At 36.4% G+C, this 13,476-nt stretch overlaps 1 protein-coding gene across 2 annotated transcripts in view; it reads right to left on the reverse strand.

The window, feature by feature from the left end:
- Map2k5 (mitogen-activated protein kinase kinase 5) overlaps positions 1-13,476 on the reverse strand; it is a 271,209-nt gene that overhangs the window by 180,333 nt on the left and 77,400 nt on the right. The window lies entirely within an intron of this gene.

Genomic DNA, 13,476 nt, shown 5'->3' on the forward strand with positions numbered 1-13,476 from the left:
GAGCTCACATTCCAGTCTTCTAACTCCAGATTCCTTACTACTCTGTGTGTGGGTGTGTGGGTGTGGGTGTGGGTGTCTGTGGATGTCCCCTGAGCAGTCCCAAGCTAAGCCGTAACAGTACTGAGGTTTGACCTTACTCAGGACCTCACCCTTGTAAGGCAGTACCCACTTGAACCACTCTACTAGTCTTACAATATAATGTCATATAAAAAAATCATACTTACAAGGTTCAAGCATGTGACTTTAAATAAAGAGGCAAGTTCAAAGTATCAGCTGAGCAAAATTACTTAAATCAATTGATATGTATAGGTTTCATAATAGAGAACATGCCTGACTAGCATGCATAGGCACTGAATTAGATCTCTAGCAATGAAAGGTAGAGGAGGAAAAAAGGGAAGGGGAGACAGAAGCAGAGAGAAAAGAGGAATACATTCATGAAAAAGTAAAAGAACAAGGTATACAGATATAAATAGCATGTTTTTGGATGAAATGTGGCCTTTTATGCATACTCTGTAGGAACTATACAGTCTGACCATTATCCAGAAACAAAATCTTGTATAAAAACTTCAAAACAGGGGCTGGGAAGTTGGCTCAGTGGTAGAGCGCTTGCCTTGCATGCCTGAGGCCCTGGGTTCGATTCCTCAGTACCACATAAGCAAAAAGAAAAAAGCCAGAAGTGGTGCTGTGGCTCAAGTGGTAGAGTGCTAGCCTTGAGCTGAAGAGCTGAGGGACAGTGCCCAGGCCCAGAGTTCAGGCCCCACGACCGGACCCAAAAACAAAACAACAACAACAACAAAAAACTTCAAAACAATCCATATAACATAAACAATCAATATAATTGCAAGCCTATAAAAATATAAATACAACAAATAGTTTGAAAGAACTGAATTTGCTCTATAAAGGTACTCACAAGGCTGGGAAGGTGGCTCAGTGGTAGAGCACTTGCCTTGCATGCCTGAAGCCCTGGGTTCGATTCCTCAGCACCACATAAGCAAAAAGAAAGTAGCCGGAAAGTGGCGCTGTGACTCAAGTGGTAGGAGTGCTAGCCCTGAGCTGAAGAGCTGAGGGACAGCACCCAGGCCCAGAGTTCAGGCCCCTGACAGGACCCAAAAAAAAAAAAAAAAAGGTACTCACAAAAGGATATGTGAGCAGGATAAGGAGGATATAAGGGAACAAAAGTCAGCACTCCAGAAATTTCTCACTTGCCTAGTTTCAAAATGTATTTACAAGGATCAAAAGTCACTCATTTCTTAGAACAAAAGTAAAGGTAGTACATAATTCTATTATTACCAAAATGAGAAGATCATCTTCTCCTGTTGTGGCAAAAATTTTTGGTTCTGTTAAATTCTGAACAGCTTTACTGAGATTTACTTTACATATAACATTTATTTGTTTTAAGGGTATGACTCAATGACATTTTACTACATCTAGAGTTGAGAAATCACCAACAATTTTTATTTTCTTTTTTATTGTGAAAATACCATACAGAGGGGTTACAATTATGGGCAAGGTAAGGTAATGAGTAAATTTCTTATCAAGCATTGTTGCCTCCTCCTTTGTTTCCCCTTCCCATCCCTTCCCATCCTACAGAAACAATGTAGCTATTAATAGCATACAAACGAAACTAGGAAAGCGTGCTCCCAACATGTATATGTTTTCCCATTTTTATTATCATTTATAACTTATAAGATTATAATAATTTATTCTTCTCTTCCTACTTGAGTGGACAAAGGTCAAGACAATTACAGAAGGTAAGCTTAGTTTCTATTATATTAATTAATTGTATAGAAATTCAGGCTTTATTCATTGAAAGGAAAAGCAAACTATAAAGATTAGGTGACAGTTGGGCACTGGTAGCTTACACTGATGGTTGAGATCTGAAGATTGCAGTTCAAAGCCAGCCCAGGCAGACAAACCCAAAAGACTCTTCTTTCCAACTAACCAGCAAAAAGCCAAAAGTAAAGCTGGGCTCATGTGGTAGAAGATCAGCCTTGAGCAAAAATGCTGAGTGCAAGAAGCCCTGAGTTCAAGCCCTAGTGCTGATTAAATAAATGTTATATATACATATACATACATTTTTTTAGGGAACAATTGTTCACTTCACCAAGTAATTATTTTATCTAAAGATAAAAGCATGTAAAACTACAAACTATCTACCTCGTTAGTATATGTAAATATTATTTATAAAACTATTTTTTCATTTTTTGTGGATGACATTTCATAAATACAACTCCTACACTACACTGATTTTAGAACAAATTACAAGCTATGTAATATCAGACTTTTACAACACAAAGCAACATTCAGGTCACAAATTAATTCAAGACATACACAAAATATGATGACATATAAAGATATAAACATATTTTTTCTTAATACCTGCTGAGAATTTGTTGGACTATGCTAGTTTAATTAAAAATTTTATTTTGTTCCATGTAAATACAAAGTAATATATGACTTAATAATTATTCTTTTTCCTTTATACCACAGATTTTTTTCAAAGAGTTGTATAAATATGTAAATATTTGAAATTTGCAAAAAAAAAAAAAAAAAGAGCAGCATTTATACCAGGAACAATAAGCAACACCTGGACTTCTGAGCCCAGATGCAATGATAACCAAATGATAGGCAGATAGTCTAATACATAGACCATACTGGACAGCTTGGCAACTTAATTAGCTTGTCAAGAAAGCAGATCTCTTTTCCAAAAGAAAGGTCTCCTATTTCCAAGTGAATTAAAAGGGGAGACTTGATGATTTAATTATGACGCACGATAATTCATCCGTGGAAGTTTGGGTTCGATTTCGGGCAATAAAGATGCTGTGGGGCTTGGTTTACAGTGCAATGACAGTACCAATTTAACATTTAATCATCAAAGAGAGGTGGCTAACAAAGACAATGCCAGGACCCAGTATGGCCTTGCACTTTACAAATGGCATTCTACCTGCAGAAAAGGAATTTGTTTACTTTCAAGGGATACTGCATCTCAATTGGAGAGTGCGTCTCAAATGTCTTGACCTTCCTCAACACATTAACTGTAAAGTGATTAATGAAGTTTGAATGGAGACTCTGGTTACACCAAAAGACAACTATACAATGTTTTAATTAACAGCTAACACTTCAAATTAGTTTGTTGTTGCCACAGTAATTACCTGTTCCAAAGAGTGCACTGAGGAAGCATTTTTGTGAGATATTTTTAGTGCTTAATCCTTGAGTGTTCCATTTGGTTTGTGACTCGCACAGACTTTCTGGAAATAGTCCCAGCCCTTAAAACTGAGCACACACACCATAATACACTTTAAAATGCCGAAAGCTAGTAGGCCAGTACACATTTTTAAATATTTGAAAAGACAGGCACAAGAGAACATTTACTATCTATACTTTCTTAGATTCTTTCCATTTTTCTTTTTCCTCTTTGGCAATGCTGGGGATTCAACCCTAGGTCTTACACATGCCAAACAAGTAAGTGCTCTATTATGAATTACATCCCCCGCTCTTTCTTTTTTCCTTTGGGATAATAGATTCTAGATAACTGAACAAAAACACTGGCATCAATCTTGACTCTCAGTACAGAGTAAGAGTTTACTGGGAAATTTTAAAATTTACTGCAGAAATATCCAAAAGCCATGTTAAATACCTTGCCCAGGACTATATAATTACATAATTCCAGTTTGCCTAGACTAGAATCATGGCAGAATACAGTGTATTTTATGTTCTAGACCTAAAAGAAATGTGTAAAAATGCTGTTTTCTTACTTGTATTCTAAGGCAGAAAAACACAGAACTAAAACTGTATAAAAATATAGATTTGGGACTGGGAAGGTGGCTCAGTGGTAGAGTGCTTGCCTTGAATGCATGAGGCCCTGGGTTCAATTCCCTAGCACCATTAAGAAAAAAGAAAAAAGCCGGAAGTCGCGCTGTGGCTCAAGTGGTAGAGCGCTAGCCTTGAGCTGAAGAGCTGAGGGACAGCGCCCAGGCCCAGAGTTCAGGCCCTCCCCCCAAAAAAAATATTTGTTTGTTTGTTTGTTTATTTCAGTCAGCCTGCAATCACTGTCAATCTATCCCAAGAGGTAGAAGAACAGAGTGTGGGCTTTTTAGACATTTCCTGGTTTCAATTTCAACTCTGCCACTTCTTAACCAGGTGAAGAGTGACTGTTCATGAATCTTACCATGTCTCACTTGTCTCAAGCCTGAAGTAGCAAAGTAGTTCCTACCTTACAGAGTTGTAAGGATTTAACGAGAGAATCCTGAGGAAAGGGTCTGGCATTTAGTAACTATCCATTAAACAGAAGAAAGCTAATAAGTTTTCCCAGTGAGTGGTTTATAAGTGAGACAAGACCTGTTAAGATGACTGCAAGAGCAAAACTACCTCTTTGCTTGAGAGTAGGCAATGTGAGCTATGAGTACCTATGAAAGCCTTACTAACAAAAATCTAGCGAAAGTCAAAGTATTTGGTGCTAGAAAAAAACATAAACAATATTCCTTATATTGAACGAATGTAAGACAAAGACTTTCCCTAACATTACCTTATCTGATCTTTTCTGCTTGACTCAGACAAATACTAGATATTGCAAATAAGGGAAACCATGGGACCTATGTTTCTTTGGGCCTGGCTTACTTCACTTAATATAATTTTTTTCCAAGTCTTTCCATTTCCTAACAAATGGGGCAATGTCATCTTTCTGATGGAGACATAGAATTCCATTGTGTATGTATACCACATTTTCTTGATCCATTCATCTACTGAGGGGCATCTTATTTGCAATATCTAGTATTTGTCTGAGTCAAGCAGAAAAGGTCAGATAAGGTGATGTTAGGGAAATGAACCCTAAGATATGTATTCAAATGTTTTTTTTTTCTTTTTTGTTTCTAACACATTTATAAGATTATTTCTTTGTTGCTTTGTATGTCCCTCCCCCACAGTATAACCCCTGCTTTCACTGTATTTGATGTGGGTATAATTTGTGGAGAGGAAGGGGAAAAACAAATCGTTTAAATAGGGATACAGGTGGACCCATTGCAACAATGAAATGTACAAGTCATTATGTCTAAAATGAACTTTACAAGTTTGGTGTGGGGGGGGGAAAGCCGGGAGGATTGGATGGGGGGGGGGTGGGGGGAGGCTGGGAAGGGATGGGAAGAGGAAACAAAGGAGGCTACAATGCTTGATAAAAAATGTACTCATTATCTTGCCCATGTAATTGTAACCCCTCTGTACAGTATTTTCATAATAAAATAAAGCTAAAAAAAAAGACAAAAAATTAAGTCATCTGAAATATACCTACCACAATCCAAATCTTAGATTCTTACCAAGTCTGTCTCTCTTGTCTGTGATTACATGATTACATATACTCCACAGACTGGTGGGCTAAGTGTCACGCACAGGTGTTCATCTCAGCAGAAGTACCACTTGACAATCATTACTAAATGAGAAAGTCAATGTTTCATTCTCCTTGGGTTAACAGGGACATAAAAGCTACCCTAGAAATATCTATACACTTTCTTTAAACATATATTCTTACAGACTTCTGAACATTCTTGAGGTCTCCTCTACTTTTTAGACTTTAGTTGCTCTGTTATAACTCAGCAGAAAACTGTTTTATGTGTTTGTGTTCCATACTGGGAAATTGGTATACCCATGTGTCAATCATCTTTCTATTCTTTACACTTACAACGAATGCTAGCTCTAGTAGGTATTCCATACATAAATATAATTTATAGTGTTTTACAAAATAATTCCATATACATTTAATTAATTAATCTTATGTGTCTGATATCTCACTGGTCTCTGCTCTGTCAATCTTGCCTGTATTTGGTCAACAGTGTGCACCACTGCACATAGTCTAGTTTCAGAGACTTTGCTCCTGCTCTGGCTTGGGCTTTTTCCATCACTCCCTTCGGGTCTACTGTTCTTACATTTAAAAAATAAATAAATAAATAAAAATAAAAATTAAGGCATTCTAGGCAGGGCACTTGTGACTCTTGCTTGTGATCCTGAGATTTAAGAATGAGGCGGAGAGCTGAAGATCGTGGTGAAAAGCTAGCCCAGGCACAGTCCATGAGATTCTTGTCTCCAATTAATCCCAAGAGCCAGAAATGGAGCTATGGTTCAAGTGGCAGAGTTCTAGCCTTGGATAAAAAAGCTAAGGGACACACCCATACCAGAAGCATGCATACACACACAAAGACAAAGACACAGACACACACACACAGCACCTTTCTAGTCTCAGTTTAATCTTCATGGAATTATAAACACCAGTACAGTTAATTTATTATCTCTCACCACTAGAAAGGAAACTCCATAACATTTTATTTTTGTTTTGTCATTGCTAAATGGCATCTAAAACCATGATATTGAAAACCACAATGGGCACATTCTATGCGTATTGTTAAATAAGTGACTTTTCTTAATTACTATTGCTCTACTACCACCTCATTTCATAAACAATTGCTAAATGAGTGAATGTTCTTGTTACAGACTTATTTCTGTTTTCCATTTTTCTTAGGACAGTCCTGTTCACTTTTCTAGGAAATTGTCCATTCTATGTTCAAATGTAATATATCCTCTTAGAATGTATAATCTCTGTTCAGTATAGAATTATTCTCCTTTTAGTCTTTTTTTTTCCCTTTTTGGTGCTGGTCCTGAGCTTTGGCCTTGGCACAGTCCTTGAGCTTTTGTGCTCTAGGTTAGTGTTCTCCCATCACATGAGCCATGGCTCCAGTTCAAGTTTTTTGTTGTTGTTGTTTTTTTTTTTTGGTCTGTTGTGGGGCTTGAACTCTGGGCTTGGGTACTATCCCTGTGCTCCTCTGCTCAAGGCAAGTGCTCTACCACTTGAGCCAAAGCACCACTTCCAGTTTTCTAGTGGTTTATTGGAGATAAGAGTCTCAGGAACTTTCCTGCCTGTGCTGGCTTTCAACCGTGATCCTCAAATCTCAGCCTTCTGAGTAGTTAGGATTATAGGTGTGAGCCACTGGTGCCCAGATCATTTCCAGCTTTTTGGTAGTTAATTGGAGAGGAGTCTCATGGTCTTTCCTTCCCATGTTGGCTTTGAATCACAATCCTCAGATCTCAGCCTGCTGAGTAGCTAGAATTACAGGCATGAGCCAACAGCATCCAACCCTATTCATTCATTCATTCATTTATTCTTAATCTTGCTACTAATGTCTTCAGTTTTATTTGATTAGCTTATTCAAGGAACCAATTTCTGGTTTTGTTGAATTGTTTCTGATTTTTTTTTTTTTTTTTTTTGCCAGTCCTGGGCCTTGAACTCTGGGCCTAGGCACTGTCCCTAAGATCCCTTTGCTCAAGGCTTATGTTCTACCACTTGATCTAAAGCACCACTTCTGGCTTTTTCTATGATTAACTGGAGAAAGAGTCTCACAGACTTTCCTGCCTGGGCTGGCTTCAAACTGTGACCCTCAGATCTCAGCCTCCTAAGTAGCTAGAATTACAGGTTTGAGCCACCAGTGTGCAGTTTCTGATTTTTGTTTTTTTTCATCAAATTTTGTTCTTCAGTATTTCTTTCAAGTTGCTTTGGGCTGTAGTGTTTTCAGTTATACATGCTAAGCAAATTACTATCTAGTTATCCTTTTCAATTGTATGTTTATAGAACAGCCCTTTAAGCATGACTGTAATTCATCTCATAAGTTTTCATATATAGGGGCTGGGAAGGTGGCTCAGTGGTAGAGTGCTTGCCTTGCATGCCTGAGGCCCTGGATTCGATTCCTCAGCACGACATAAGCAAAAAGAAAAAAGCAGGAAGTGGTGCTGTGGCTCAAGTGCTAGAGCGCTAGCCTTGAGCTGAAGAGCTGAGGGACAGCGCCCAGGCCCAGAGTTCAGGCCTCTTGGGGACTTTTCTGTCCAGACTGGCTTTGAACTGCAATCCTCAGATCTCAGCCTCCTGAGTAGCTAGGATCACAGGCATGTGCCTCCAGTGCCCAAGTCGGCACATAAGTTTTCACATATAGTATTTCTTTTTTGGTTCAGTTTTTTTTTGTTTTTTTGTTTTTAAGTGACTCACATGCTAGGCAATGGCTCTACCACTTGAGACACATCCAAGAGCTTGGCTTGTGAGATAAAGTTCTGACTACATTTTCTCTGCCTGAACTTGCTAACTCCTGGGCCCCTGCCTTTGCTTTCCAAGTACCTACAATTATAGCCATCTGCCAGTGATGTCTAGATTTTAATGATACATTATATGACCCATAAGTTATTCCAATATATGGATTTTAATTTCCAAATACAATGAGGTGATCAAACTTTTTGCTACTAATTTCTAAACTAACTGCACTATCACCACTGAAGGTGCACTGTGTGTAACAGATCAGACTAAGGCTTGCTTTGTGTCCTAGCAGATAAATGTACTGTACTTGAAAAAAATGTATACTGTCTTGGCATGTTTTCAATTCAACTGACACAGAGTTCTATATAATCATAAGGCCAGAATACTGTGATATTACAATTTTCTATGGCCTTACTAATTTTTTTCTGGTATTACTGGAGTTTGAACTTGGGCCTTAGGCTTGTTAATAAGCAGGTGCTCTATTACTTGAGTCATACTCCCATCTTTCATTATTTGGAGGATGGGCCTTGTGTTTTCACTTGGCCAACCCTGTATAACCAGAATGACAGACAGGAACAAATGCACCCAACCTTTATTGGCTAAGTTTACTGGTCTTACTAACTTTTTGCTCAGGCTGGCCTCAATCAACACTGTTCCCAAAATCAACCTCCAAACATCTGCGATTACAGCCATGAGCCACTGAGCCTAATTCTGAAATTGCTGATCAACGTATTGATTGCTGATGTTTTTCTACTATGTGGACTATACAATTTTCTGTGTAATTCTGTAAATTTGTTTTGTATATGTTAAGGTTATGTTATTATATAGGTTAGGATTATTACGCATTAGTCTCTTTTTCTTCTGTGACAATATATTAGTCCTTTTTTAAAATCCCTAATACTTTTTCTTGCCTTAAAGTTTATTTTGTCATATATTAATATATTGCTTTTTTGGTGGTTTTGCCTAGAGTGTTTTCCCTATCCTTTTTCTTTCAACTTCACTGTTTTAGAAATTACTCTGATATAGCCTAAAATTGTACACAGTTAACTGGTTTTAACTTAATCTGTAATCTTAGTTTATTTGTATTTATATATATTTAGATTTACTTCTAGTACCTTTATCACTTATTTAACCCCTCTCCCTCACTCACTTTCCTGAATCATTCTCCCCTACTTCATCTATTTATTATGAAGTTATACATTCTATTCATTATCTTAGTTGTTGCCCTCATAATTTTTTTTATTATTGTGAAAATACCATACAGAGGGGTTATAATTACATGGGCAAGATAGTGAGTACATTTCTTATCAAATATTGTTGCCTCCTCCTTTGTTTCCCCATACCATCTCTTCCCCTTTCCACCCCCCACCCCCACACCCCCCTAGCCACCACCCCACCCCCAGCTCCCACCCCACCAAAGTTGTAAAGTTTGCTCTTTGACATAACATCTTGTACGCTCTCACAATTTTTTATAATCATCCGTGGCTTAACAAAATAACAGGTAATTGCTATATCTATCCTTTTCCCAAACAAAATAAAAATCTTAGAATGTTTTAATTCGAATCAGTCCTTCTCATCCTATTATTTTATCTAATTTCATTTTAATGATCCTAAATTAATTAGTAATATTGTTGTTTTATATATTGTTTACTTAGTCATTATTTCTTCTTTCATTCTATTCTTTTCTGTATTAAATTTTCTTCCTAAAATAGTTCCCGCAGAAATAAATTAAGAATAAGAAGCTGACCTGTGATCTAATTATGAATGTTTCAGATTTCAGTATGACTGATACATTTTAAATATCAATTAGCAAAATAGTCATCAAATAAGTCTCCAAATTCAATTTTCCTTCTTTTTTCTCTGTCTCTCATCTTTGATGATATATATCTCTTATTCTTGCATGATATTTAACTGAGATAAATACTCTTGGATTCATAAGGATAGTATCTCTCTGCTTTTATTATTGCCATGAATTTCCTGCACCCAATTTGCTTGCTAATACAAAGTCACTGGAGGTTTGGGGACAGGGCAGAGATATGATCAGACCGTAACTTTAAAATATTTACTCTAGAAATGGAAATGAGATTTTTTCTTTGTTGCTGTTTTGTTGTTTTGTTTTTGTCTTGTTTGTTCATTTATCTGCCTTTGGGAGGGTGGGAGGCACAGAAATGGAGGAATAAAAGATGAATAACTACAGCAGTGGTACTCAACAGACACTATGTTGAAAGTGAATTACACAACTTTTGGTTGCAGATGGGAGGCAAAAAATGAGAGAGAGTGAGGGAAGGGGTGACATTATCCAAAAAGAAATGTGCTCTTTACCTGACTTATATAACATCACCTTTATAATAACAACTTTTAAATCTTTACTGTAGCTACATATTATTACTATATACTACTAGAAAGCTAGTAATACCTAGAACACTGTTAACAGCAATATAGACAAGCAGTAGTGACAAAGTGAGCCTGGAATTAACAGGATGTGAGGAAAGAGAAAGACAAAAGACTCTGAGGATTTAGGAAACATGAGAATGAGACTATTAACCTATCATTTTAGCTAAGGTGATGAAAATATTACGGCTATCATTATTATAATTTTGAAATACTTAATTCAAAAGCTGTACAACTATTTTTTTAAATACCAAAGAGAATATACAGTATTTCTACAAGAATCAGTGAAAGTGAGAAGAAAAAATACCTTAGAACAAAAGGTAAGAACATCCTCTATGAACACAGGACATAAGGAAGAAGCAACCTGTGCTTGAACTCAACATCTGGACCCAACTCAAATTAATGCCATGCATACCATCAATTGCATCTGTACTTTACAGTGTTTACTGAAATTATTATGCTTAGAATTTCAAATTCTAGAAGAACTAAAAAAAAAAAATCATCCCAGCTGACTCCTGTTCATAAAATAAATAACCTAGAGCTAATCATATATTTTCTGATAAAGCTTGTACAATCTTTACAATTAAATGCAGGCATCTAATTTCTATAGCACTATTCTGCATATTAATTTCTAAACGAATTCCAACAAATATATTTTAAATTATAAGCAGAAAGGGTTTATAATAGAAAACATCTGTAGCTCTCTACTAATTGTAAGACCCAACAAAATTAAGAATAAGAAGCTGACCTATGATCTAATTATGAATGTTTCAGATTTCAGTATGACTGATACATTTTAAATATCAATTAATTAGCAAAATAGTCATCAAATATGTCTCCAAATTCAATCCCCAAAACACCAAAATATTTTTTAAAGAGTAACTGAACTAAATACAACTGACTTAAGTTCTGCTTTTCATATAGCATATACTTCAAAGAAGGTTAACAAAAAGAGGGACAATTACTTTTGGGGGGTGAGGTTTATTTTTTAATATTATTTTTATTATAATGTTACACAAAGGGGTTACCATTTCATTCATTACCATTCAGGTAATGAGTACATTTCTTTTTTGGACAATGTCTCCCCTTTCTTTGCTTTTCCCCTGGACAATTACTTTGTAAATTATTTATAGCGTGCTATCAATTGTGGAAAAGTTCTCCAAATGAATGGGAGAAATAAAGCTCTCCTAAATAATAAAATCAGTTATATGATTTTCAGCAATGACTTCACAGCTTTCTACACCACAGTTCTGGTGGACAAACATGTCCACCAGAAACAAAGGGGCAAAAGCAAGGAGATTAGGTCAAAGAGAAAGCTAAGATCTAGCTCAAGATCCTGACAAAAAGCTGGATTGGAAGGAGGCAAAGTATTGCCTAAAATGAGATTTCCGATTAGCTATCCACTTTAATTATCTATGCAACTCTTAATTTTCATTGGCATAGAATGTTAAAAGCTACTTATACTCCAATTCGATTATTAAATATATTGCCTTATAAAATATATGTTCACTTAAAGCCAATATGAGGTAAGAGCATCAGTTCCCACATATAGAAACGCTATTTCTTTGCCCTTTATTTTTAAAGTTAATTTAATTTTTCTAGAAAAAGTGGGTTTGGGTGGTGTTTAGTTTTGGAGGGTGTTGTTCTCTGGGGGTTTTTAATATCATTTTTTTAAGACAAGGTCTTGCTCCTTATGACATGTTAACATACCAAAAACTATATGTACTTATACATAGTTCTATATATATGCATATGTGTATATATATATGTGCTTACATATAATTGAGAAAAATAAAACTGCAATCTTTTTCTAACTTCTGTAAGTTTTTTTTGCTTTTGAATACTTTCATGCCTTGGCATTTAAAAAAAAAAAAGAAGAAGAAGAAGAAGAAAAGAAAGGAGAGGGCAGAAATCCGAGGACTAAAGTGCCACAGTGAGGGAGTCTCTACTTAAACTGGGAACCTGAGACTTGATTGCATTTCATTATACCAAAAGGTATAAAGCTCAACAGTTCTTTTTTTTTTTTTTTTTTTGGGGGGGGGTCCGGTCGTGGGGCCTGAACTCTGGGTCTAGGAGCTATCCCTCAGCTCTTCAGCTCAAGGCTCTACCACTTAAGCAACAGCACCACTTCCGGCCTTTTTCTTTTTGCTTATGTGGTGCTGAGGAATCGAACCTAGGGCCTCAGGCATGCAAGGCAAGCACTCTACCACTGAGCCACCTTCCCAGCCCAGCTCAACAGTTCTGAAACAAACATAAAACAAGTCTTTGCCACATACAAACCAAGTGCATAAGTGCATCTGAATATTTGTATACAAAAATCAAAAATCTTTTGTTATCTTGTGAGATTAATTTTCAAGTCCTCTCAATGTCATTTTTTAATGCAAAGACATTTCCAAGTAAACAAATACAAGCTCACTGTGGGTCAGCTAACAAAAATTTTGCTTTACTGCTTGACTTTTTTCCCTAGATTTACTTTGGGATTTAGCCTTTGCTAACATGTTTAGGACTAAGAGTCAGGCTGTGGAATTTTAAGGAGTATCATCACAGACTAAAATAGCCATAGCCATTCACAGAAAAAAAAAAATCAAACAGTTTCAGGGCAATCAACACTGACAGTTGTTGCCTTCCATAATAGATAAACACATTAGCCAGGCTCTGGCTGTTAAAATAGAAAGTCGAAAGTAAACAGCAGTTGTAAAAGAAGCTTTTATGTAAACTGCTCTATTTCAAATACTGGTCTATGCCAACCTCAATTCTGCCTTAAACTCCATTACAGATGCTTGACTACTGATTGCAAAATAATCTGTGGTTAAGCAACAGGGCCCTCTAGACTGTTTATGTACTAAATCAAACATTTTATTAGGTTTCAGATATTAATTTCGAGATACTGACTGTACATTAGGCTCATAAATCAATCTAACATAGAATACAGAAAACTTGGCTGGATTTGAAAGATTTTCAGTCAGAGAAAACCAAGTACAGTCTTACATTTTATCATTTCTTCTCTCTATGTACTCCCTAAA

The sequence above is a fragment of the Dipodomys spectabilis genome, unplaced genomic scaffold, assembly GCF_019054845.1.
Source record: "Dipodomys spectabilis isolate Male_0828 unplaced genomic scaffold, ASM1905484v1 ptg000108l, whole genome shotgun sequence".
NCBI lineage: Eukaryota > Metazoa > Chordata > Mammalia > Rodentia > Heteromyidae > Dipodomys > Dipodomys spectabilis.